Source organism: Artibeus jamaicensis, unplaced genomic scaffold (assembly GCF_021234435.1).
Source record: "Artibeus jamaicensis isolate MK-2021 breed Jamaican fruit bat unplaced genomic scaffold, CSHL_Jam_final contig_332, whole genome shotgun sequence".
Taxonomy (NCBI): domain Eukaryota; kingdom Metazoa; phylum Chordata; class Mammalia; order Chiroptera; family Phyllostomidae; genus Artibeus; species Artibeus jamaicensis.
Window position 1 is genome coordinate 4,875,129 of NW_026521788.1, and position 23,018 is coordinate 4,898,146.

Genomic DNA, 23,018 nt, shown 5'->3' on the forward strand with positions numbered 1-23,018 from the left:
GAGAGGACTTCGAGATTGGACTGGTGTTTCTCAATCTTTAATTATTATGACCCCCCTAAGGAGCTTTTTACGGCACTTTTCCCTAATTTCTCCCCTACCCCCCAAAAATCTAATATCACAGACATACTTTATATTGTTACATATTATATGTATGATGTGCTTTATCTATAAAAAGAATATAACTTTTTCATCTGGGAAGTGTCAAATTTTGCCTTTTGAGGGTAACAGCACCTCTGTTGAGAACGGAATGATTTAGACAATTCTTTAGATGGAGTTTTGCTGTGAAAGGGTGAGAAGAATCGGGCTGGTAGCTAGAGGAGGAGGCTGGATCATTTTTATTGTTTTGTATTTTCAAGTTGGGGTGTATTATAACATGCTCGTGTGCTGATGGAACGAACCTAGTAGAAAGGGGAAAACTGATGATGTACAGTAAGAGTGAACAGTTACAGGAGTCATGGTCTCAAGTGGAAGACAGAGGATGGGCCCTCAGATGGGGGCCAGGCAGTTCCCCCCAAATAACAGGACAGAAACCAGAGCGGTGGGCACAGGCGCAGACAGGATGACGTCTTCGGAGCTGAGAGCTCGTGGAAGTCCTCTTCCCATTGGTCTGTTTTCTCAGTGAAACAAGAAGGAAGATCGTCAGCTGAGATTCAGGAGGGCAGGAGATTCTGAAGGCGTAAAGGAGAAGGAGAAGTGTGATACAGTCACGTAGGGGAGCGCGTTGAGTAGAACATCGGGTGGCTAGGCAACCCTAAGACCCACCTACAATAGTGATTCTGAGTTTAAAATCAGACAAGCCTATATTCTTTTCCTCCAGCACTTGATTTTCTCTAAGCACATTAGAGATTTTAAGTATTTGAACCAGTGAATAACATGACTTAATACTGAGTTTATGCTGCATGCAACCTAAGATTTTTTTTCAGTTTAATACTTTTGTGCTTTTAATTGGAATGTTTTATTCTTGATCTTGTTAATATTAAGGACTTCAGGTAAGAAGTCCTTACTTATCCGATAAAAGTAACTAAAATCAGCAAAGATTTTAGTGCTTTTATTTTGGTCGACGCTGAATATGGGAATGTGGGGAGAGGTTATAAAAATGACAACTAGTTTTGAATCTCTTTCTAGACACATATATTATTTTCATAAAAAAGAAACAAAGTAAATGGTAGTTTCTTTGAAGATGGGGTAGTCATTCTCTAGAAATTTCTGAAATCCTGAACTAGACTTAATCATTCCTTCATACATTTATTCACTTAATAAGCATTTTCTCAGCATCTACTCTCTTGTCAGTCACAGGAAGGACAAAACTGAATGTAACACAACTCCTACCTTGAAGTGCGTTACAGGCATCTGGATGTTACACTACGTTGAGGTGTATACACTTTTCTTTGGAGTATATAAAGATATACTTAAACTAATGCTCAGGGCCCAGCAGAAGTAACAGCTACTTGACTGTGGTTGGTAGAATAATAACACAGGTGTAATAATGTATAGTTTTAATTTGAACATTCCACCTAAAATGTCATATGGCGTGCTGGAGTTTGACGTTGTTATGTCACAGAATTACATGCTTGTGATTTTTTGTAACAAAAAATTTTGTAATGAAAATGTGACGTTATTTGTGCCAGACCCCGTATTAGCGATCACAGCTCATACAAGGCAACATACAGTATTATCACTGATAAAGGGAGCATGTTACGAGATTTGTAAAATAAAAATTCACGCTAGTAAATTCAGTGCATTTCATACAAAATGTTCCTGGTTTGGTTTCTGTTCTTTCCATAGGAAACGGTGCGCTCATAGAGACTGCTCTGTCGCGGCCACAATCGTGTGCTTTGTAAAATCTGTACTAGAAATGACCAATTCTAACGAATTACTCATTTTCAAGATTGTTATGCTTCTGTCTGACAAGACCAGTTGCTGCTTTTAAAGAGTTAACAGCTTCATAAATCTGGCCTGTGATTTATCCTGCTGAGGCTGGGCCTGGTACCTCCAGACTGCAGGACCCACAGATGAACAGCATGTGGCAGTGTTTGAATGCTGTTCTGAAAACTCGTGCCACGGGCCCAAGACAATTTAGAACACTTGTCTGCAATCACTGCGAATGCATCCCGGGATTATATTTTTCTTTTATATTGCTGGGTGTCATGCTTTGTTTGCCAAACAGAATATAGAAAATGAATAGGCAGTTTTCTGGCATAATTCTTTGTAGATGAATTGTCAGAATGAACTCTGTTGCTTAAGAAAAACATAAACACAGTTTAGTCACTGGATGCGGCTGTATGCAGGTTGTTGCTGTGGGGAATTTCGGTTTGGCTCAAGTGTTGTTTTTTTTTGTGAAAATTCTGAGAGACCAAGATTCTCTTTGCTTTCATAATAGTCTCACTTCATTCACCAAAAAAGAGCAAGCTATTAAATTACTGAGGTTTCACTTGTATAAATGCTGTTGCACATATCTTACATAATTGTGAATTTATTTTGTCATGACTTTAAAGTATACTTATTATTTGAATAAAAGAGAACTAGGTTTTTGATTCACTTCTACCACTTGCATGGAGAATTTTCTTTCATGCAGATTTTTTCTCCATATACCACATACAGCTGACTGAAGTTTAAGGCATCCCCCAAATACACGTATGTGTGTGTATGTGTGTGTGATCCTCTTCATTATCCTTCATGTTTTAAGGTAATACCACTGGCAGCGGTTGAAATCTCTATATAATAATATAATGGGGCAGAGCTCTATGAGCACAGTAGTCATTGTCACAGAATAGATCTATGAAGATATTTTTAACCTGTGACTATTTTCTTTATGCATGAATATTCTCATTACTCTCTACCTTTTGTATTGACCATCGTCACAAAGATTGCTTTGAGAAAATGTGATTCCTTATTGCCCAAGTTGCCATTTGCATTTCAACTCATTATAACACACAGTTATCTATTGAGCACTCACTGTATTCTAGGAATAGTCCCAGATTCTGAGTTCATGTGGGCTAATGAGCCCTGGCCCCAGTTCATAAGGAACTCATCGTGGGAAGATTTGTCTATTGCACCTTTCTTCTAGTTGATTCTGAGTTCATTGTTTGTGTATAGTAAGGTGTTAAGGCTACTGCCCTTCTTGCTAGTCCAGGCTCTGTTGCTTGTTAGCTCTGTGACATTGGGCACGTTACATAACCTCTTTGGCTCCCTGACTCTCTTCTGTAGAATTATGGTGATGATTTCTACCTCATCAGGGCATTTGGAGGAATAAATAAGATGATGTATCAAAGTACCTAGTAAATTGCTGGCACATGATCAGTGGCCAATGAAGGAAGCTGCTGCTATATAACTTGTATTCGTCACATGTCTGGCACTTATTTCTAAGTTTTAGTTCCCTATGCTGCTATCCATTCTTCAAACACATGGCCAGTTAGGAATTTGAAAGCAGAGTAAACACTATAGCTCCAATCTGTAAGCATCTTTTATGTGCTAGGTATTTTACACATCAACAGTCCTTACAACAACCCAGTATTGTTATTATCCCTGCTACAGAGAGGACCAGGGAGATAAAAATCCTTTCTAATGCTATGAAACCACCTATTAGAAGAATCAGTTTACTGACTCCAAAACCTGCCATCTTTGTAATACTACACATTCTGAGATCCCTTCTAATTCTCAATGCTTTGATTTTTTTTGAAAAAAAATGAGCATTATTTATGATCACAAGAAATAGTAGTTTTCATTTGAGTACCAACTCAGACATTCAAATCTGGATGCCTGATGATGTCATTAACAAGCTAAGATATAGAGATCTGCACTTTTATAAATAAATATGGGTTTTAGACCATGGGCAGCCAGAGTTCCCCAAATAGTTCTCAGATCTTGCTATTTGCATCAGTTGATTTCTCTGTATCAACTGAAAGTAGGATTGTTTTTAAGGGGTGTTTTGGGATTTTCTTTAGACTTTTGGAAATATTTTAGAAATTTTGATAAAAGTATATCATTGATTTTTAGTAAAAGGTTTGTTGATATTTTGACTTTTCTTTAATCATAAATGGTAAACTTTGAAGATCTGTGATTGCTTTGGCAGAACATTTCTCTGTCGTTATTTTGTACTTCTTGGTCTTTGGAAGGCTGAAAACATCAAGCAGAAAGAGATACAATTAAGAAGATGGAGAGCTGATCCATGTGGCTCAGTTGCTTAGCCATTGCCAATGTAACAAGAGTTTCTGACTTGAGAAAAAGGAACTTGTGGGTGTGTATTTTCCATGGAGAAATGAACAAACTATTAAATTAAATTAGAATAATTAGAGTTCTGAGTAGAATTCTTGTTATCAGCTTCTAAATGGTTACCTTGGGCAAATGCCAGTGTATCTGGACTTTATTTTCCAACTCTGTAAAATGAGATCACTGCAGTCTAGATTTCTAAGATCCCTTCTCAATCTAAAATTCAAGCTAAAATGATTCTTTGAAAAGGCAGTTTTTCTTTTCCTGTAAGAAAGGCAGGTGTGTGTAATTGCTGTTTGAAATGTGAGTTATTTGAACATGAGTTCATAGGTTGTAGATGTAAGAAAGTTTATTTATAAAATGTTACTGTGGGTGAGTGAGAGAGAAATATTTCATTGTTGTTTACAAACACCTCAGCTGACAAGTTTGCACCTTTCCTGAACACAGTAGACTTGCAGGGGAGGGGAGAGGAAAGAACAAGAAAGGCTTATATTCAAACTAAGATTTAATCGTTTTTTTAAAAATAATAGTTAATTTATCTCTTTCACTCATTAAACTTGAGTCCCTTGAGTCTTACTCTATTTGTACCACCTTACACTGTCCTAAATAATAGTTTTGAATGAATGAATTAGAAATTGACTGACAAAACCTCCTGTTACACTACTGTCATAATACTTGATCATACTACAAGAAGTAAGACTTTTTCAACCTGTGCTCTTTTTAGCCTCAACTATCTCATCACCTGCTATCCACCTACATTATATTGAAGGGAAAAAATCAATTATCAAAGGAAAAAAATAGTCCCCCCTTACTTTGCTTTTACATTCAACTCTCATTTTAAAAAGCAAACTATTATCTTTTTTGATGATAGCTGAATGATTTCTGAAGTTTTGCAAACATAAATGATTTTTATTTCTGTAAAACAGTTCTACTAGCACAATTAAATAATTAAATGAAATATAGCAGAAGTTAGTGTAGGAATTTTCTCTTATTTCCAAAAAGGTATATCTAAGTATCAACAAAATATAGCAACAACCAAAAGCAAAACAAGGTTGGGGATTGTCTCTGTGATGTATAAGTGGATGGATGGGTGGGTAGGGGTGGATGTAAGTGTGGATGTTGTATTGAAGGAGGAACGGAATTTAAAGACATAGTTATTTTATATATATTTTATAGAAAAAAATCAAACCACTGCCTTTTCTGGGGCTCAATCTCCTTAACTATGATGTGAGAAGATTGGGCTACATGATGTTCATGATTCTTTCAGCAGCAAATGTTCACTGATTCTGCGACTCAATCAGTCAGTCGGCCGTGGCACTGGCTTTCCAGCTTGACTCGAGAGTGGCGTTTGCCTGCCTCTTTAATTTCATCTCTCCCGCATTGCTTTTTCACTCTTCTGTTTATTTCCTCTAAATGAGAATTATTTTTATTTCCATTTTTGTGCCTTGTATTATAACAAAATTAAAATAGCAAACTGGATATACTTCAAATATATATTTTACATATATGAGCAATATTTTTTATTTTTATCTATATGCGAGTAAGTTTTCGGAGATAAGAGTGTGTAGGGCTACAGCTATATGACAAAAGCTCTCGCTTTTCCTGCCGCCCAATATGAATGGGAGCATTTGCCAGGATTTTTCACATTGAATACAGTCTATTAGTGTCCAGTCATTCTGTGCTGCTGGCCTCGCTCCCCTAAATGTGAAACAAGAGACCTAACCTAGCTTTTATGCCGTACATTCACATGTATCAGTCCGCTCTCTTTATCGATGATGCTGAATAAGCATATCTTAATGCATGTTGATGCTGTTGTCATATGACACTTTCTTGACAGCAAGGAGTTGTCAATTTTGCATTCCTGGGCCTGGCAGAATGCTAGATACTATTGATGCATGTGTGTTAAATGAATGCTTCTATCATTTGTTGGTCTTTGAATGCATGGATTTGTAAAAATACATATCTTCTTGTAAATATGTAGGGATATACTTGGTAATGAGGTAAAAGTGAAATATGACTAGTTATATCATGAGGTGCACCTATGTTTTAAAATTTACCAAGTTTATATTTTAAATCAGTTAATATAGGACTTGCTCCAGTGGTGCTATCTCCTCATCTGGGATACTTCTTCCGTAATTGTAGTTTTGCCTACTCTTATGACCGCCTTATGAGGTAGCAGGTCATCACCCTTTCATACTTGGAGACAGCCACTCAGAGTCTTGACTGATGACTAAATATAGTGGATGACCAGTCACAAGTAAAATATGATTGGAAAGCAGTGGGAACAATTTTTTTAGATGTCTCAAAAACCAGAATGGAGGTTGTGCCAAGAAATTCCAGAAATGTTTTAAGGATGCTGGGATTCGGGAAGGTAATCATAAACGTACTTTGGCCTTCGGAGCTGTTTCTCAGGAGGCTAGGATTTTTATTTCCACAGTGCTTTCCACAGTAGCTTGCTCATAAAGAGTCTTTAAAACTCCTAATAAAACGCACTGCATAAATTATTTGGGGGAAGAAAACTGACATGATGTTTAACATTTATGAAGTGTCTATATTTTAAGCAGGACACATTGTATGTCACATATTTAAACATCGCCTCTGCCATTAAAAACAGCACAGCAAAGAAGAGTGACAAAAGGATTGAGTCAGGCTCAACAAGAAACAAGAGTCTACAACTGTGTTAATTGATCAGGCCTCAGAAACTTGCCTCCTTCACAAGCTATTGTTCTGTATGCAAGTAGGGGACTGTGAACCAGTGTGACTTGTTTCAAGAGATTGAAAGATACATTAAGATAAAGGTATTTAAGTAAGAAAAGAAATCTCATTCTCTGATTCAGCTTTTCTGTTAAATTCACAATCATATTCAGTATTGCAATTCCTGGTCACTCAGGTTAATACCAAAGAGTATGAAGGGTTTGGCAAACTGGACTAAAATCTCAAATCATTACTGGTAAAACAGGTGTAACTGAGTACCTCTCAAAGAATCCCACAGCTTCATCGTGAACAAACATTTTAAACCATTACAATGGTTCTTTTGATATGCAACCCTGAAAGAAAGATCAAAGTATGTTTAATAGTAAAAGATATGGCAGTTATTTTGATGTTACATGCTTTTGATATGATAGTGTTTTATATACGGTAATTGAGTTCTTACAACAACATGAAGAGGTAGGTTCAGTTACTATTCCCACTTTGAAGATGAGGAAATTTAGGGTTAAGGAACTTGCCGAACGTGAGTTGGAATTGAAAGCAGGCATGCTGAATTCTGGGGCCAGGCCTGAACCACTGCACCGCGCTGCTTTTCACTGTTAATAGTGCTTCTCATACCCAACAAATGAATCACAGATTTTCTAGTGCAGTGAAAACATGGTAAAAGAGCAAGATGGGCAAACTGTCATCTTCCACGATCCTTCATCTTCCATATTTTGATATCTGGCGTGGTATGGAAAATAAAGGCCCCTCAAAAATGTCCACATCCTAATCTCTGGCAAATGTTACCTTACATGGAAAAAGGGACTTTGGATGTAATTAAGTTAAAGATCTTGAAGCTGAAGGTTATCCTGGGTTATCTGGTGGATCCAAATTAATCTCAGTAGGGAAGAATCAGAAGCAGATGAGATATGCTGATAAGAGCAAAGTTCAGAGAGGTGTGATTGCTGGCTTTGAAAATGAAAAGGGACTACAAACTAAGAACTGAGGGCAGGCCTTGCAAGCTGGAAAAAGCAAGGAACAGACTTTCCTCTAAAACCTCCAGAAATAACCAGCCTGCAGGCACCCAGATTTTAGTCCCATAAGACCTATTTTGTCCTTCTGATTTCCGGAACATATGATAATATATTTGTGTTATTTTAAACCACTATGTTTGTAGTTATTTGTTGCAGCGGCAAGAGAAAACTAATATATCCAGTAATTATTTTCATTAACAATAATGTTTTAATGAAACTTGCTGATACTCATCTAAGAATGATAATCAGATTGAACATTATAACCATTTCTAACTCAATACTCTGTGTAGGAATTACGAGGAATAGAATTTACTTCTCCCTCTTAAAAATAATTCCAGTTGACTGCTTTCTCCAGCAGTATGAAAGCATCTTTATAGCCTTTCAGTAGTTTTGCTGAGTCAAGTACTGAGAGTCTAACTAGTTCTAAGGAACCTTTGAGCACTTCATTTGGAAATGACTAGGAATTTATGTAGGCATAGATCTTTTAATGAGATAATTCTCTTTGTAGTGGAAAAGGGTTTGCTTCTACATAGAAGGTTATTTATTTTCTACCCATAATTGGAGAAGCCAAAATTGCCTTGAAGTTTCAAAATGCTGATATTTGGGAATGTATTTACTTTAACCAAGATAGAATCTATTTTATCTGCAATTAGTTTCGCTTAGCATGTGCCAAGGCTGTGTTTGTTAGTAAATTTTGTAAAATCCTACTAATTATTTGAAAGAAAACATGCTTTTCAAATGCATACAGTTAGAGAGAGCGTCCTAGTGCTGGCATGCACAAGCCAAGACAGGCTGATGAAAGCACTTTCATATCTACTTCCCCTGTGAGCCCAGTGGTCATGGACTTGGAGTGTGTTCTTTAGATTAGTGTTATCATAAATCAATGTGAAAAGAGGGAAAAGAATTTAAAAGTAAATAGGAAAAAGGAGTCTTGAGGTTGAGGACATGATATATCTGAAGATTATCTCAAGGGGTCGATGTATCCTTTTAGGGCCATTGTTTCAGAAAAATGAAATTAAAAATGCTCACATTTGTTTCTTCTCAACCTTTCATTCCTGACACACTAATGTGCACAGAGACACACCATAAACTTAGTTCAGTAAGCATTTGTTGGACCTATGTCACTGATGTGCCATAATCCTTCTGTGATTCTTTTCTTGTCATTTACATGGCAAATGTAAATGACATTTACATTTGTTGTCTGTTGTTTTGGTTTCTTGGTAAGAACTCAATTTAGAATTTGAAGATTCTTGTTGTCTTTGAAGTAATATTGGATTTTCTAATATTTATTATCCAGAAATTTTATTTAGTCAGCTCAATAATAAGCTTATGGCTGCTTAAGAAAGTTTTTAACATTTCTTACCTGGATAATTTTTTTTGTTTAATCATTGACATATGACATAAATTTTATAAATTATGGATTTGATTAAAAAATTTCTATATACCCCTAACATGAAGATAATAATTAACTATTTTAAAGTATTATCAGTATCAGAAGTTTCTTCAGTGGTAGTGCTCATTGAGTTATTACTGTTTCTTATATAAAAGTAAGAAAAAATGTCTACTTGCAGTAAGCACAAAGGGCAAAACTTGATTCTCTTACTTAATTACTATTAACTTAAGTAAGTGAACTTCATCTTTATTCTAACTGTTCAGAGTTTTTTAAAGTCACCATTATTCATTTTAGAATTTTATATTTTTATTTCTGGATCAAGCAGGTGAAATGATCAGCAAAGCATTTTTTCTTTTTATAATACTTTAAAATGTTTTGAATAGGCCACAATGCTAAAATACTCTTTTGCACTTAAAAAGGTATTCCAAGTCATGAAATCCAAAGACCTACAACCAAGATTGCTCTATCCAGCAAAGCTTTCATTTAAAATGGAAGGACAGATAAAGTGCTTCTCAGATAAGATCAAATTCAAGGAGTTCATCATCACCAAGCCCTTATTATATGAAATGTTAAAGGGACTTACCTAAGAAAAAGAAGATAAAAAAGATGAACAGTGAAAGGACAGCAAACTCACAGTTACTAAGAACCACACCTAAAACAAAAACAAACTAAGAGGACAGCTAGATCAGGAGCAGAACCATAGAAATGAAGATCATGTGGAGGGTTAGCAACAGGGGAGTGGGAGAAGGAGAAGGGGGGAGAAGGTGCAGAAAATAAGTAGCATAGATGGTAGATAGAAAATAGATAGGGGGAGGGCAAGAATAGTATGGGAAATATAGAATCTAAAGAACTTGAGACACGTGGTCATAAACTAAAGGGGGGGAATGGTAGGGGAGGGGTGTACAGGGTGGAGGGGAATGAAGGGGGGAAATAGAACTGTAATGGCACAATCAATAAAATATATTTAAAGAATTACTTCACTATAAGATAGATATAAAAAGTAAATATGGTATCAAATATGATACTTGGAGTATTCTATAGTTTTGGATTTTAGTTTTTATTCTTTTTTAAAAATATGTCACTAGTTTTTTGTCGTGGTTGTTGGTTTGTTTTTAAAAGATTTTATTTCTTTATTTTAGAGAGGGGAGGGGTGACCAACCAGAAGCTGGTTCTCATGTAGACCAGCTTTTTGGAACACAGTGGTCAAAGATGGCTGCCGTTGCCACCAGTCCATTCAGAATCTTCACAAAAGGCATGGCCTATGTTTAATTAGGATTAATTTACAAATATTTTATAAGGTATATAAAGTATTTTCGTGTGTATCTAGTACCTTTTAAGCAATCATTTCTGTTAAATAAATGTCTTTGTGCACTTTAGGTCTGCTGTACCAGAGACATTTTATCTAAACTTCATCTCCTATGTGTCTTTCTTCACCATATATCATTTCTTAAAAATATAATTTGGATTCCACTAGACAACCAGTAGATAACCCGTTGGTCCATCTCACTTTTAAAATATATAACCAGAAAGCATAAAGTGGCATTTAAGAAGTTTCAGAAGAACATGGGGAACTCTTAGATAACCAATTTTATAAGTTTTCTTTAATATTTAAATGAATTCACATGTAGGTTTTTAAGTTTTTCTCACAGTTATCATCTGGACTTTCCAATTCACAAGGGAGAGGAAAGAGACTGTGGGCAAGACCTAAGGTGCAAGTACTAGGAGCTGGGGATGAGAAGGGGGGATGGGACGGAGGATGGAGGGATGGTGGTGGCTGGGGGAAAGCTGGCTGGTCATCAAATATCATGAGAAATTAGGCTGGAAATATTGAGCAAAGGGATTGTGTAACTGAGTCATGAGGACAAAGGGAAAGGTTAGAGATGTGGGAACATACAGGTGGGGGGTCAATTTAATTAAGTTCACCTCTTTTAAAAGCGCAGTCTAAAAGGATTCCTTACGGAATTGTTTGTATCTCCAGGTAGACATTACCTCAAGTTTGGTAACTTTTTCCTCGTCGTTGTGTATTAGGGACAGAATGGTTTTATATCACTCAAGGGAGATATACTCGCAAGTCCTGTGAGAGCCCAGAGCATTTTTATTATATTTTGTGATTACAGTTGGAGGGCTGCTTATCTTCTTTCTTGTAAAACTCAGAGGGAAGCTTTCCAAGGGCTTTACTGCTCTTGGGTCCCTTTGTAATCAAATATGCATCCTCAGCAGTAATTTCAGCATCTGTTATTGTGTTGAGCCCTGGCAGCACCGCAGCCTCACAGCTTTGACATCACTTGTCATCATGCAGTGCTGTCTAGTGCTCCTGATAATAGTTTCTAAATGCATAGCTAATTTATACTGCTTGGAATTGTCCCATCTCTTCCTAGCAATTGAATTTGGCAAATAAATCATTTAACCCCTTCTACCCTGTGCCCGGGCCTCACTGTGAAGTCACTGGTGTCGCACCAAGTAAGGCTTCCTATTGACAGAAACGTGTTTGTGCTGGAATTGTGAAAGTCACCCTTTCTGGAAGAGGCACATGTTGTCATTTTAGATGAAGAAATAAAAGCAAATAAAAGCATATTTTTCTAAGTACACTTAACGAGTCCAAAACAGAACCAAAAAGGGAGGTCTGTGCTCCTCCTTCCCAGTCACATGAGTGGCTCCTTGGGCTGCCTTCCCTTCTCACCAAAGCTCCTGTGCCAGCAGCTCAGAATAATCATAGTTGAGCTCAGCCTCACACTTAAGTTGTCAGAGCTGATTCCAAGATACTAGGTTTAAGGACTTAAAGAGGGAGGGCTGTCAAGTGGGCCTACATGAATCTGATGGGCTGGTTCTCCACTCATCGTAATCTTGAATTTTTATATCACAGGGATCCATCTTTAAGCAAGGCTTGTAATTAAGAAGAAACTCAGTGGAAAGAGACTCTGGCGCTCACATGGACTGTCCCCCGATGTAAGAACGTCTTTCCCCTCTTTAGCTCCCTATCCTCAGAAAGGCTTCCTCTTGTCCTTGGAGTAGGCTGTGGAGGGTTCCATTTAAAACTGCCATCCCTTCCAGCCCCCCATTCTGCATACTCTCACCCTCACCAGATAGACATGTCAGCCACTGAGGCTTCGTCCCCTGTGAAGAATCCTCGAATAAACTTCACAGGCAGGAGGTCCTTCTTAGTACCATACATTCACTTAGAGTGGCACAAAGAAGATATTTCTCTTTGCCGCAGGTCCATATGACCCAGACCAGATTTGACTAGAATTAGAGAGATAAATTGTAAGGCAAAAGAAGGACCTGTTGTTAGGTTGATTGTTTTCTCAAGCTAAAGGTTAGAATTATTTTCTTTTCAAATATAATCTTGCTGCCCGATTTCCTGATTTCTCACACACAATAGTACCATGTGTTCTCAATACTAATTCTTCTCTGGTGCCGTTTTTCCTTGTGTGTCTGTCCTGTGGAACAGACGTTATCTCTGCCTGCCTTCTCCCCACCAAAGTGCATTCTACCACCCTATGAAAGATTCAGTGGACATGGGCATGTGCCCTTGAGGCCCCAGAACTATCTTTTTAGTTGTGAACTAAAAGCCAACAAAAAGCCACTTTAAGGTGGATAATGATGAAAATTAGCACTAATTATCTTTACGAGTGGTCAGTTTAGGGGCGGGGGCAAAGGATGAATTGCACGTTGCTGACGCAGAGGCAATGAATTATGAAGGCAATCCAATTGAAATAACACTGGCAACTTTGAAAATGCCTGTGCAGCCAATGGTTTCCCTTGGTGGTTTGAAGTAACACCACCTGGGGTCTTACCATTGAAATACGATCAGAGCCCGTGCATGTTAGTGGACAGCACTTGACTGCTGTGGAGGAAAATGCAGAGTCAGAAGATGACGATGAGGAGGACATGCAAGTCCTAAGTATATCTGGAAAGCTTTCTGCCCCTGGTAGTGATAGCAAACTTCCACAGAAAAAAGTAAAACTTACTGCTGACAAATGTGACAATGATTTTAAGGATAAGGAAGCTAAATAAAACACTCCAGTAAAGATACCTGTATGAGATAAACCAGCCAAACATACACGAAAATCAGACAAGAATGGAAATGACTCGAAACCTTCAATACCAAGATCTAAAGGTCAAGCATCCTTAAAAAAAAAAAAAAAAAAGGAGAAAAACTCCTAACATACAGAAAGGACCTTGTTTTATAAAAGACATTAAAGCAAAAATGCAAGCACACATAGAAAAAGACCACTGAACAATCCTGGGCACTAGTGGTAAATTATATGCAAAGATGGGGAAAGAGGAAAAGGAAAGACAAATATAGTCCATACTGAATTCATCAGCAATCCGACTGAAGTTTCCCGTTTTAATCTCAGTCCCATTTCCTGATTTACCACTCACCCATGCTCTCTTCCACGTGGGAAGCAATCTCACCGTTAACCTCCTAAAGAACTTTTTTCTTTTGACTTCTGCAGTTCAGTGAACTTTTCTTCTTGTTCATTTGCCTCACCTCTTTGACCATATTTTAAACATTTTTTGTCTCTCTCTAGCTGCTCAATATTTGAATGAATAAAGGAAGACTAATTCTTGGCATATACTAGAAAGGTTCATGTGCTTGTTTTGTTGCTACTTGTTGAAGGCCAAAGGGGTTAAATGTGTCAGACACAGAGGGTCATTTGTATGACATACTACATGTTAATAAAAAAGCATATGTGGGAATTCCAGGATATGTTTTATTCTGTTTCAGCATTAAATCTCAGATCATGGCCAAGTATCTGTTTTCATTGAGAAAAGCCAGAATCTGTCAAAGTCAACATGAAACATTAGAATTGCATCATGATGAAAAAGAGTTAAGACATTGTACACAGACACATTGTTCTTTTCAGTTGTTATCAAAGTTGCCTTGTTTTTTTAAAAAACGTATTAAAATTTCATTGCAATTTAGAAAACTTGTAAGAGAATTCAGTGTACATACTGATTTAGATTCCATTTTGAAAACTGCTCTCAGAGTAAATATTTTCTCTCTATATAATAGAAATGCTCATACAGTTTTCACAGTTAGCAGCCTTAACATGGAAACAACTGGTAGAAGTTGGCATTTTTTATTGAAACCATATTCTAGAATTTAAAATTCAAGTGGGTTCAGAAATGTAGTAAGGAAAGACCATATAGTGAGTTACCACACTATGTCAGAATCTGATTCCTGACCATGTTGAGAAAGCAACCTGGAGTTTCCAAAATTTGATTTCTGATTAAGGAAAGCAAATTATCCTGCTTCTACCAAATTACCATACTCATTGCTTAATTTAGATTTGACACATGAAAAAACCTATATGTGGTATGCCTATAAAGTAATAAGATTTGGAGTTTAGACTCTCCTCATTTTTAAAAAAATTCTTTTTTAGTTGTTACTCTGCTTGGATATTTTTTCTCCCTTGTCTTCCAACTTGCTGTTTAGATCCTTTCTTTGATCTAACCTACTGTTTATTCTTTCCAGTGTATTATTTATTTAAGATATTGTGTTCTTTATTTCTGACTAGTCCTCTTTTATGGTTTTCTATGTCTTTTTTCATGCTATTGAGTATCCTTATAATCATTACTCAAACCTCCGTATCTGATTAATTGTGTTCCACCATTGTATTTAGTTCTTCTGGAGTATTCTCTTATTTTTTTTCATTTGGAGCCTATTTCTTTGTATTCACATTTGACTGCTTTTTTGTGTTTGTTTCCATGTGTTAGGTAAATCTGCAAAGACTCTGGTGCAGTCCTATGTCAGATGCTGCCTGGGCCTGGGCCTGGGCAACCTGTTTGGAGCTATCAGTGATCTACAGCTTGTGGCTCCCACTCCAGGGCCTGGGTGTGTGCAGAAAGGAACAGACTGCACACCAACGCCCACTTTTACCAGCACTGGGTCTGGGAGATGGTCCGTTAAAGTCCCTGAGATTTGGTTTTCAAATTACTTATATATAATCTATTTAAAATGTGTGTTGTCCTTGAGAGAGTTCCTCTGGAAATTTGTACTTATTTCACAGTTCTCAATTATTTTTGAAAAATTCTTTTAAATAAAGTTTTAGTCAACTCTTTTAAATAAAACTAGAGCGAAGTATTTCTTTGAAACTACCCACGAGTGGTAGTTTCTAAATTTTGGAATTTAGAGCCACCCTAGAAAAGTTCTTTGAATTGCTGTTGTAGTCACACTACAGCTACCAACATTTAATTCTTTTAGATACATACCTACCTCTTTGGCCATGGCCTAAATAATTTTTGACTCTTCTAAAACTATTTTCTACTTTCAAAGAAGTTTTGCTATCCTTGTACTATTCAAAAGAATGAGCAGGATTCTCTAAAATTCCAAAAGAAAAAATTTCAAAATATGAATAATAATAGTAACAACTTTGATATAACAGCATCCCTTTTAAACAGCACAATTGTCTGGATATGTTAGTTCTTACATATTTGTTGAAAAAAACATAATGCTTTATAGTAACATGTGTAATAGGTTACAGTAGATGCCTTTTTTAAGAAAATTTTCACTTCCTTGAACCAGAAAATAGTTGCTTTTCTAGCAGCCTCACAATAGCTTATGAAATGTTTGTATTTGACTTTTGGAGGAATATGGCATCTTAGAATTTTTCAGGAACTATGATGCATAATTTAGCATAGCTGTTTCATGGGCATTTCTAAGAGCTATATCTTACAGTAGTAAAAGCATGTTGTTAGTAAAGTAAGTTTTCATAAAATAGGGGGGAAAGGTATTATATTTTGAAGACCATATAATTACTTGAAATACTTTTTATCACAACATAAATTTTGTATTTGAAATTATCTTGACATTCTGGTAGAGGTGAAACCTAATTTAACTCATTTTGTTAGTTTGTAAATTACGTTATCAAAGTGATAACAGTATTTTTAATAGATGATGGCTAAAAAAATCTATTGATGGAATAAATAAATGTTAATACTGAAGAATTAGTTCATGAACAACATTTGTTATATTACAGTAGCTTGATGGGTATTTAAAATCAATACATCTTTACTTTTGTAATCTTTATTTTGAATGACTTACCTTTGAATACATTACATTGACTCCCAAATTATGGACCTGAGATTTAAGAAAGTGTTGATGTAGCCATGTTGCAAAGCGAGCTATATATTTACAGAGGTGAATTCATAGCACTTATGTACTGAGTAACTATTGTTGCTCCAGGTGCTGCACTAGGTGCTGGAGATAATGTGGTGGAGAACAGACAGCATCTTTGCTATATGAGCTTGCACTCTGGTGAGTGTAGGGGCTCCAGAGAGAACAGACCAAGCCAGGAGTCTACATAGCGACTCTGTGTCCTATGGAAAAGCCCTCATTCCAAATCTATGGGTTCTTCTCTTTACATTGAAGTGTGATGAATTTGGACTCATGGTCTCTATCCTTTACGATCAGAACTTATGCTATGAATCTCTGAATCTCTTTGTTATCTTAACTGATATAATCCTACCTCCCATATTCTTAGCATTTTCAATATGTAATATATGTAAGTACTATGTGAGCATTTTTAAACTGTAAAATCTTTTCCCTCTAAGGTAGTGCTGTTATTCAACAAGAAGGCATTGAGTTGTATCTTCACAAAACACAGTGTAGATCCTCCCAGACACATAGAAAACAAAAAAAACAAGTAATCAAAAGGTCCTTTCTCCTCTCAAGAATTGGAAGTATTTTTGCCTGAATTTAGCTGGTTAATTTATCAACTGTCTGCTAAACAGTCTATCAACTGTCTCAGTTTTATAGAAACGATTTTTAAGTCTCTTGAAACTACAGTTTATTTCACTATGGTTTGGAGCTTGCGTTTCTTTGGCGAGCACAGAATGTGTCACCCTGTGAAAGAGAGACTCTCAATGTTGTTTATGGAAGCAGGGAACAAAATGAAGTCATGAATCCGGAGGGTACCCTATTTGGCCACAGCTTTTGGGGAGAAGTAATTACAAATAATTTAAAATGGCTAGTTAACCTCTTTCTTATAATTTTCCAGCAAGAAAACGTAACAACTCCCCTCAGTAACTTATGTCAGCAGTCACATACATTTTCTTAAGTAGTTTCCTTCTCTTAGAAAACTGGAAAAAAGGAAATGACAGGATAATGTCTAAGACTATCCTCTGTATCTTCTTCAATTATTGTTTTGCTTTTAAAAAAAAAACCTTCAACCCATAGTTTGGCCTTCTTAAAAATAAACTGCAACTGAATGTGCTCAAACTTATTATTAAGAAAAGAAAAAATCGAATTTCACTACTACTGGTTTCACTAGGGATGAACAAGAATTTTATTATTTCCTTCAAGTTCTGCTTCCTGTACTCTTTTCTGGAAGCATCTCTAAAGACAGACAAGGGATTTTGAGGAGAAATAAATCATGACTGAATACAACCATAGCAGAAATGTCTTTTCTAAGGGTTAATGAGGTCACATTGTTTGTTATATTTTTTGAAGTCTTAGAATACTTGTGGATTTTTTTTCTGACAACAAAGTGCAGCTGTTTCTAGTCGACTCTTTTAAATAAAGTTCTTTCTTAGCACATCCATTTCAAAATCAGCAAACTTCTGGGCCCAGAGTCAATCTTCCCCTATGGACATGCCAGACACTTTCATTATTTGTAAAAGTCACAGGTTAATCTCCAAAGATAGACTGTTTTCCAAGTCAGAATCACATATGAGTAAATAAAGGCCCCATCTGGCTCTCTGCATCTGAGACTCATTTTGAATTCACTTATAAATTCTTTATTTCCACACAATTCTGCTGCATTAACAGTTTCTGCATATCAATTATATTTTTCCACTGCTGAAACTCTCAAATGACTCAACAAGTACATCATTTTTTTTCTGCTCCAACCTTCCCCAGGGACCTTACATTTGGAAATAGTTCACAGTTACAAAATTGTCATCATCAACACCATCTTTTTTCATGTCCTTTTCTTTATTTACTTTTTATTGAAATATACACATAGGAAGTACACATAAAGTACACGTCTTGAGGAATTTTTACAAATCGAACATGTATCCATATAACTGGCACATCTGCCAAGAAGCAGGAAACACTGGTACCCTTGCTCTCCCTTCCGGTCACTCACTCTCCCGGCCAACGGGAGTTATTGCTCTGACTTCCAGCAGCATCCTTTGTTTGTTAATGTCCTGCCTGTTTCTGTGCTTCATTTAAATTGAATCACGCAGCGTGAGCTAAGTGCTTAGCTTCTTTCACTTACTGTTATTCGTGGAATTATCTTATCGACACGTGTAGTCATTTCTCTTGTTGCTGTGTAGCATTACAGTGTGTAGCTGTAGTGCACCGGCCCCATCTCACTGTTGGTGGGCCTTTGGGTGGTTTTTCAGTGGATGCTATTGCAGGTAGTGCTCTTATGAACATTCTTGTACATTTCTCTTGGTGAGCAATTTGTATGCATTCCTCTCAGATATGTACCTAGATCATCCACATTTTAATTTTTCAGTTTTATTGATGAAAAACTTAAATGAAAATTTCCGATCGGCCTGAATCAATCAGAGTTACCATACTGAGGTGATATAGTTTTTTTCTAACTCATGCAAACTTAACATTTTGGTTACTCGTGCTGATCTCCTGGTTTCAGTCATGCTAATTTCATTTCGGCTCTTTTCACTCCCTTCCTGTCACCCTGCATATCTATTTACTCCTCCTTTTCTGCTTTTACTTTTATCTCCTAAGGTAGTGTAGTGATATGATGCCTATATTAATAAATAACAGCAGCAACCATTTATTGAGCACTAACCATGTTAAAAAAGCACTGCTATGATTTAACTGCTTTTTAATTTAACTCCCACATAATCCCAGTGTTATGCAAATATATTCCAATTGAGCAATAGTTTTTATAATGATGTATTACAGATATATCAAAAAAGAGTCAAGAACAGTATAGCTAACATTCATGGACCCAACTCTTAGATTTAATTTATGTAAAGAGTCTGGCATTTTTGTTTCTATTTTTTCCTGTACCCAAGATTTAGAATTAGTTCGCTTGCTTAAGCCTTCCTCCCATTAAGTGACAGAGCTGACAGCTGATATTTAACTTTTTATTACTGTCCCTGCAAACCCCTGCTCTCTCCCTCACACTTTACATTTATTTTAAGGTCTAAGCTCCTTTCTTACATGATCCTATCTGTCTTATTGTTTCTCCTCTCTAAGAATGCTAGCCAATATTTATTCTTTCAGCCAACAAATATTTACGTGCCTTTTTTAGGTTCCAGGAACTATGCTAATATGTTTCCATGCCTCATGTAATTCTTACCAGAGCCCTTGAGGGAGGTCCTGGTACTGACCTCAGTTTACAGAAGAGGAAAGCACAGCTGGGGGGTGAAATCACTTGTTTAGTACTGTGGATCTACTAGGCACCCAAGGTTGTATCCATCTCACGTGTGTCTGACTCTGAAGCCAATGCTTTTTGAGGATTATCTCAAAGTCTTGTTAATTGGAGAAGGAACGTTATTTTTTATTATTTCTTGAACTTGTAGCTAGTATGAAGTGCTAGCTGGGTGTGAGCCCCTTTCCTAAGCCTCATCTCCTACTTTACAAGACAGGATGTTAATGTCTTAGAGCAGTTGTATGGCCAGGTCTGGGCCCTGTGGCTCTTCAGGGGAGCCGGGGCTAGAACCTGAGTTTCATGACGCCTCATCCAAGCTTCTCTATTACATAATGCTGCATACACATCTCCAGTTTGAGAAGGTAAGCGTGCAAACAGGTCCATAAAACAAATTTAAACCTCTTTTGTCAATCCTCTGATAAAACCATTCTCTGAAAGGCCAACCCCAGTGACCTCTTCTTTGTCACATTTGGAGTTTTTCTCTGTTTTCACCCTCCTTATTTCAGGGCCTCCTTTATAAAGCTCCTTTTCTCTTGGCTACTCTGGATCTGAACTCTGCTTGTTCTTCTCACTGTGGTCACATTTTTTCCTCTCTTCTTTGTTAATTAGTCCTCTTCCTTACTCCTAAAATACAGGCAGTGCTCAAGGTTTTTTCTTGAGTCATCTTCTTTTTCTATGCTTTCTCTCTTAGCATTCCATTTGCCCCAATAGTTTCTGTGCAGAAGATCACAAATCTTTATTTTAAACCCCGATTTCTCTTCCAAGACTTAGACCCAGGGCTCAGGCTGCTCACAGAATTGAACTTGTGCCGAGTGAACTTCAACACTGCTCCTCTCACCAAGCCTGTTCCTCTTCCTTGAGCTCAGTGCAGTGTCACCCCGTGGGCTTGCCAGTCTGTCATGACTCTGTGCATCGCTTACTTCCCGCCTGCACTGTAACAAAGCCCGTTATGGCATCTTTCTGTCACTAGTTAAACCTGCCTTTAATCCATCTTCATATCTGAAACCAAAGTAATCTTAAGGGTACCTGAGATCCTTTCATTCTTCTGGGCATATAAACTCTGAGGGGGTTCCCCAGTACCTACCAAGTAAAATTAGGTCTTCAAAACCCCATTTTACTGATTTCTACTCATCTTTCAGGTCAAGTTAATCTATTTCTTTTCCTTTTGACATGTCTACATGTTTCCATTCCTGTAGCTTTTCCTAACACTTTCTTTCTCTAGCATTTCCTCATTTCTGTTAAGATCCAGTCCATCCTTCAAGGCTACTTTCCTGTATCATTTCCTTATACTCTCAGGCAAAAATAACACTTGGTGGTCCTTTCTAACCAGGAATGATTGGTGCCAGTGAAAAGGCCATTCAAGGGGAATCCAAATTAAACAGGGACCAAAATTTCATAGTACATAAGAATGAAAGGACTGATTTGGAACTTAACTTGAAAATGAAATAAAAAATTATAAACATAAGCTTATTTTTCTTGTAATTAATAAAACTTAAGTTGTAATTGAGATTATATGCTAATACCTGGAATGTACAAAGAACAACTAAAGTATTCATTGAGTTTTTAGCATAATTTGCTGACAATTATAAGATGGAATAGTTCAATCACATTGATTTTGACTTTTGCAGCACCAACATAATTTTTTTAATATTCCAGAAGCTCAGTTTTATGTAGATCATCTTTTAATTTAATTTGATTTTAAAAGCACTAAAAGTGACATGTCAGTCACTTATCATATCTTTAGTTACCTGGTTTCTCTCTTCCAGATCGTCATTTATAAGTGACTTTGCATTTGATTTTAGTGCTTTTTTCCCACCTGGACTTAAACTGATTTTATGCAATTGTGCAGATTTTTCAATATCTACAACTTCTTTTTGCAATAAATTACTATTGATATTGTAATCATTAAATAAACTGCAAAACCCTGTGTGATCACCTAACACTTTATTCTTTGTTTTTTTATAGCCTCTAAGTCACAGGTGGCAAACACAAGGCCCCAGGGCTGAGTCTGGCCTCCACCTTATTTTATCCGGTCCGACACCTTGTTTCCACCTGGAGGCAACACTGAGCTCCTTGCCCCTAGTTAAGGAGTAGTTACATTTGCACAGACCTAAAATTACACTGGGCTCTTAGAAGGCAACCAGGAGGCTGATATGGCTCCCCCGCCCTCTCCACCCCCGACCCTGGTGAAAATGAGTTTGACGGCCCTGGTGTAAGTATTTGAATACATATCTGTCCTCCGAGGTTTTAAATTATCTTGCAAGGGCTTTGGTTTTTTTGTTGTTGTTTGGGGTTTGTTTTTTGTTGTTGTTGTTTGGGGGTTTTTGTGCCCTTTCATGAATCCATGGAAATGTACATAGTAAAAATTTAAATTCTGTTGTTCCTTTGTTCCTCAGCAGAACAAATCCTTGCCTTTTGCTGCATTTCATCATTAGAAACAATATCATAAAACTAGATTATAGAAAATGAATTGTTTATTTTTCCCATTGGAACAGCACACACAATAATGAGTTGCATTCCTAATCAAGACTCAACTTCAGATAAAAACAAAAGTGTATCATTAAATAAGAGATGTAATAAGTAAAGTCTTTAAGATAACTTAAATAAAACGTTTCAAGTGTTGCAAAATGTCAGTATAGCATGTGTAATGATTGTTTCTTATAATATGTACATAAAATATAAAAGTTATATTTAGATTATAAATTAGATTACACATTTAACATAAGTATAAAGGCTGTCATAAATGTGAATTTAAGAGTCTAATTGACAATAAATTCTCTTATTTCAAAATTTATAAGGGTCTTTGTAACCTAATTCTTTTTATTTTTAAAATTATTTATTTATTTTGGGGGGATATAAAGATCTGCCTTAATTTTTTGGCCTTAATAGTTTTTAATTTTATTTAGTTATTTTTCAAGTACAGTTTTCTGTCTATTTCTCCCATCCCAGCCCAACCCGCCCCGTGCTCCCCACCTCCCTCCCATTTCCACCCCCCTTAGTTCTCGTCCTTGTGTCCTTCATACTTGTTCCAACCCCAAATCCCTCCCCTTTTTTCCCCTTAAATTCCCTCCCCTGTCCCCTCTGGTCACTGTCCCCCTATTCTCTATTTCAGTGTCTTTTGTTTTTATTCTGTTTGCTTGTTTGTTTTGTTGTTTAGCTTCCTGTTAAAGGTGAGATCATATGGTATTTGTCTTTCAACACCTGGCCTATTTCACTCAGCATAATGCTTTCCAGTTCCATCCATGTTGTTGCAAAGGGTAGTAGCTCCTTCTTTCTCTCTGTTGCATAGAATTCCATTGTGTATATGTACCAATGGAACATTGATACCTAGGTTGATCC

General features: G+C 36.7%; 1 protein-coding gene and 1 pseudogene across 4 annotated transcripts in view; both read left to right on the top strand.

Moving 5' to 3' along the window:
* RNLS (renalase, FAD dependent amine oxidase) overlaps nt 1–23,018 on the top strand; it is a 332,787-nt gene that overhangs the window by 21,920 nt on the left and 287,849 nt on the right. The gene's annotated exons all lie outside the window — the stretch shown is intronic.
* On the top strand, nt 12,825–13,564 carry LOC119057760 (nucleophosmin-like; annotated as a pseudogene).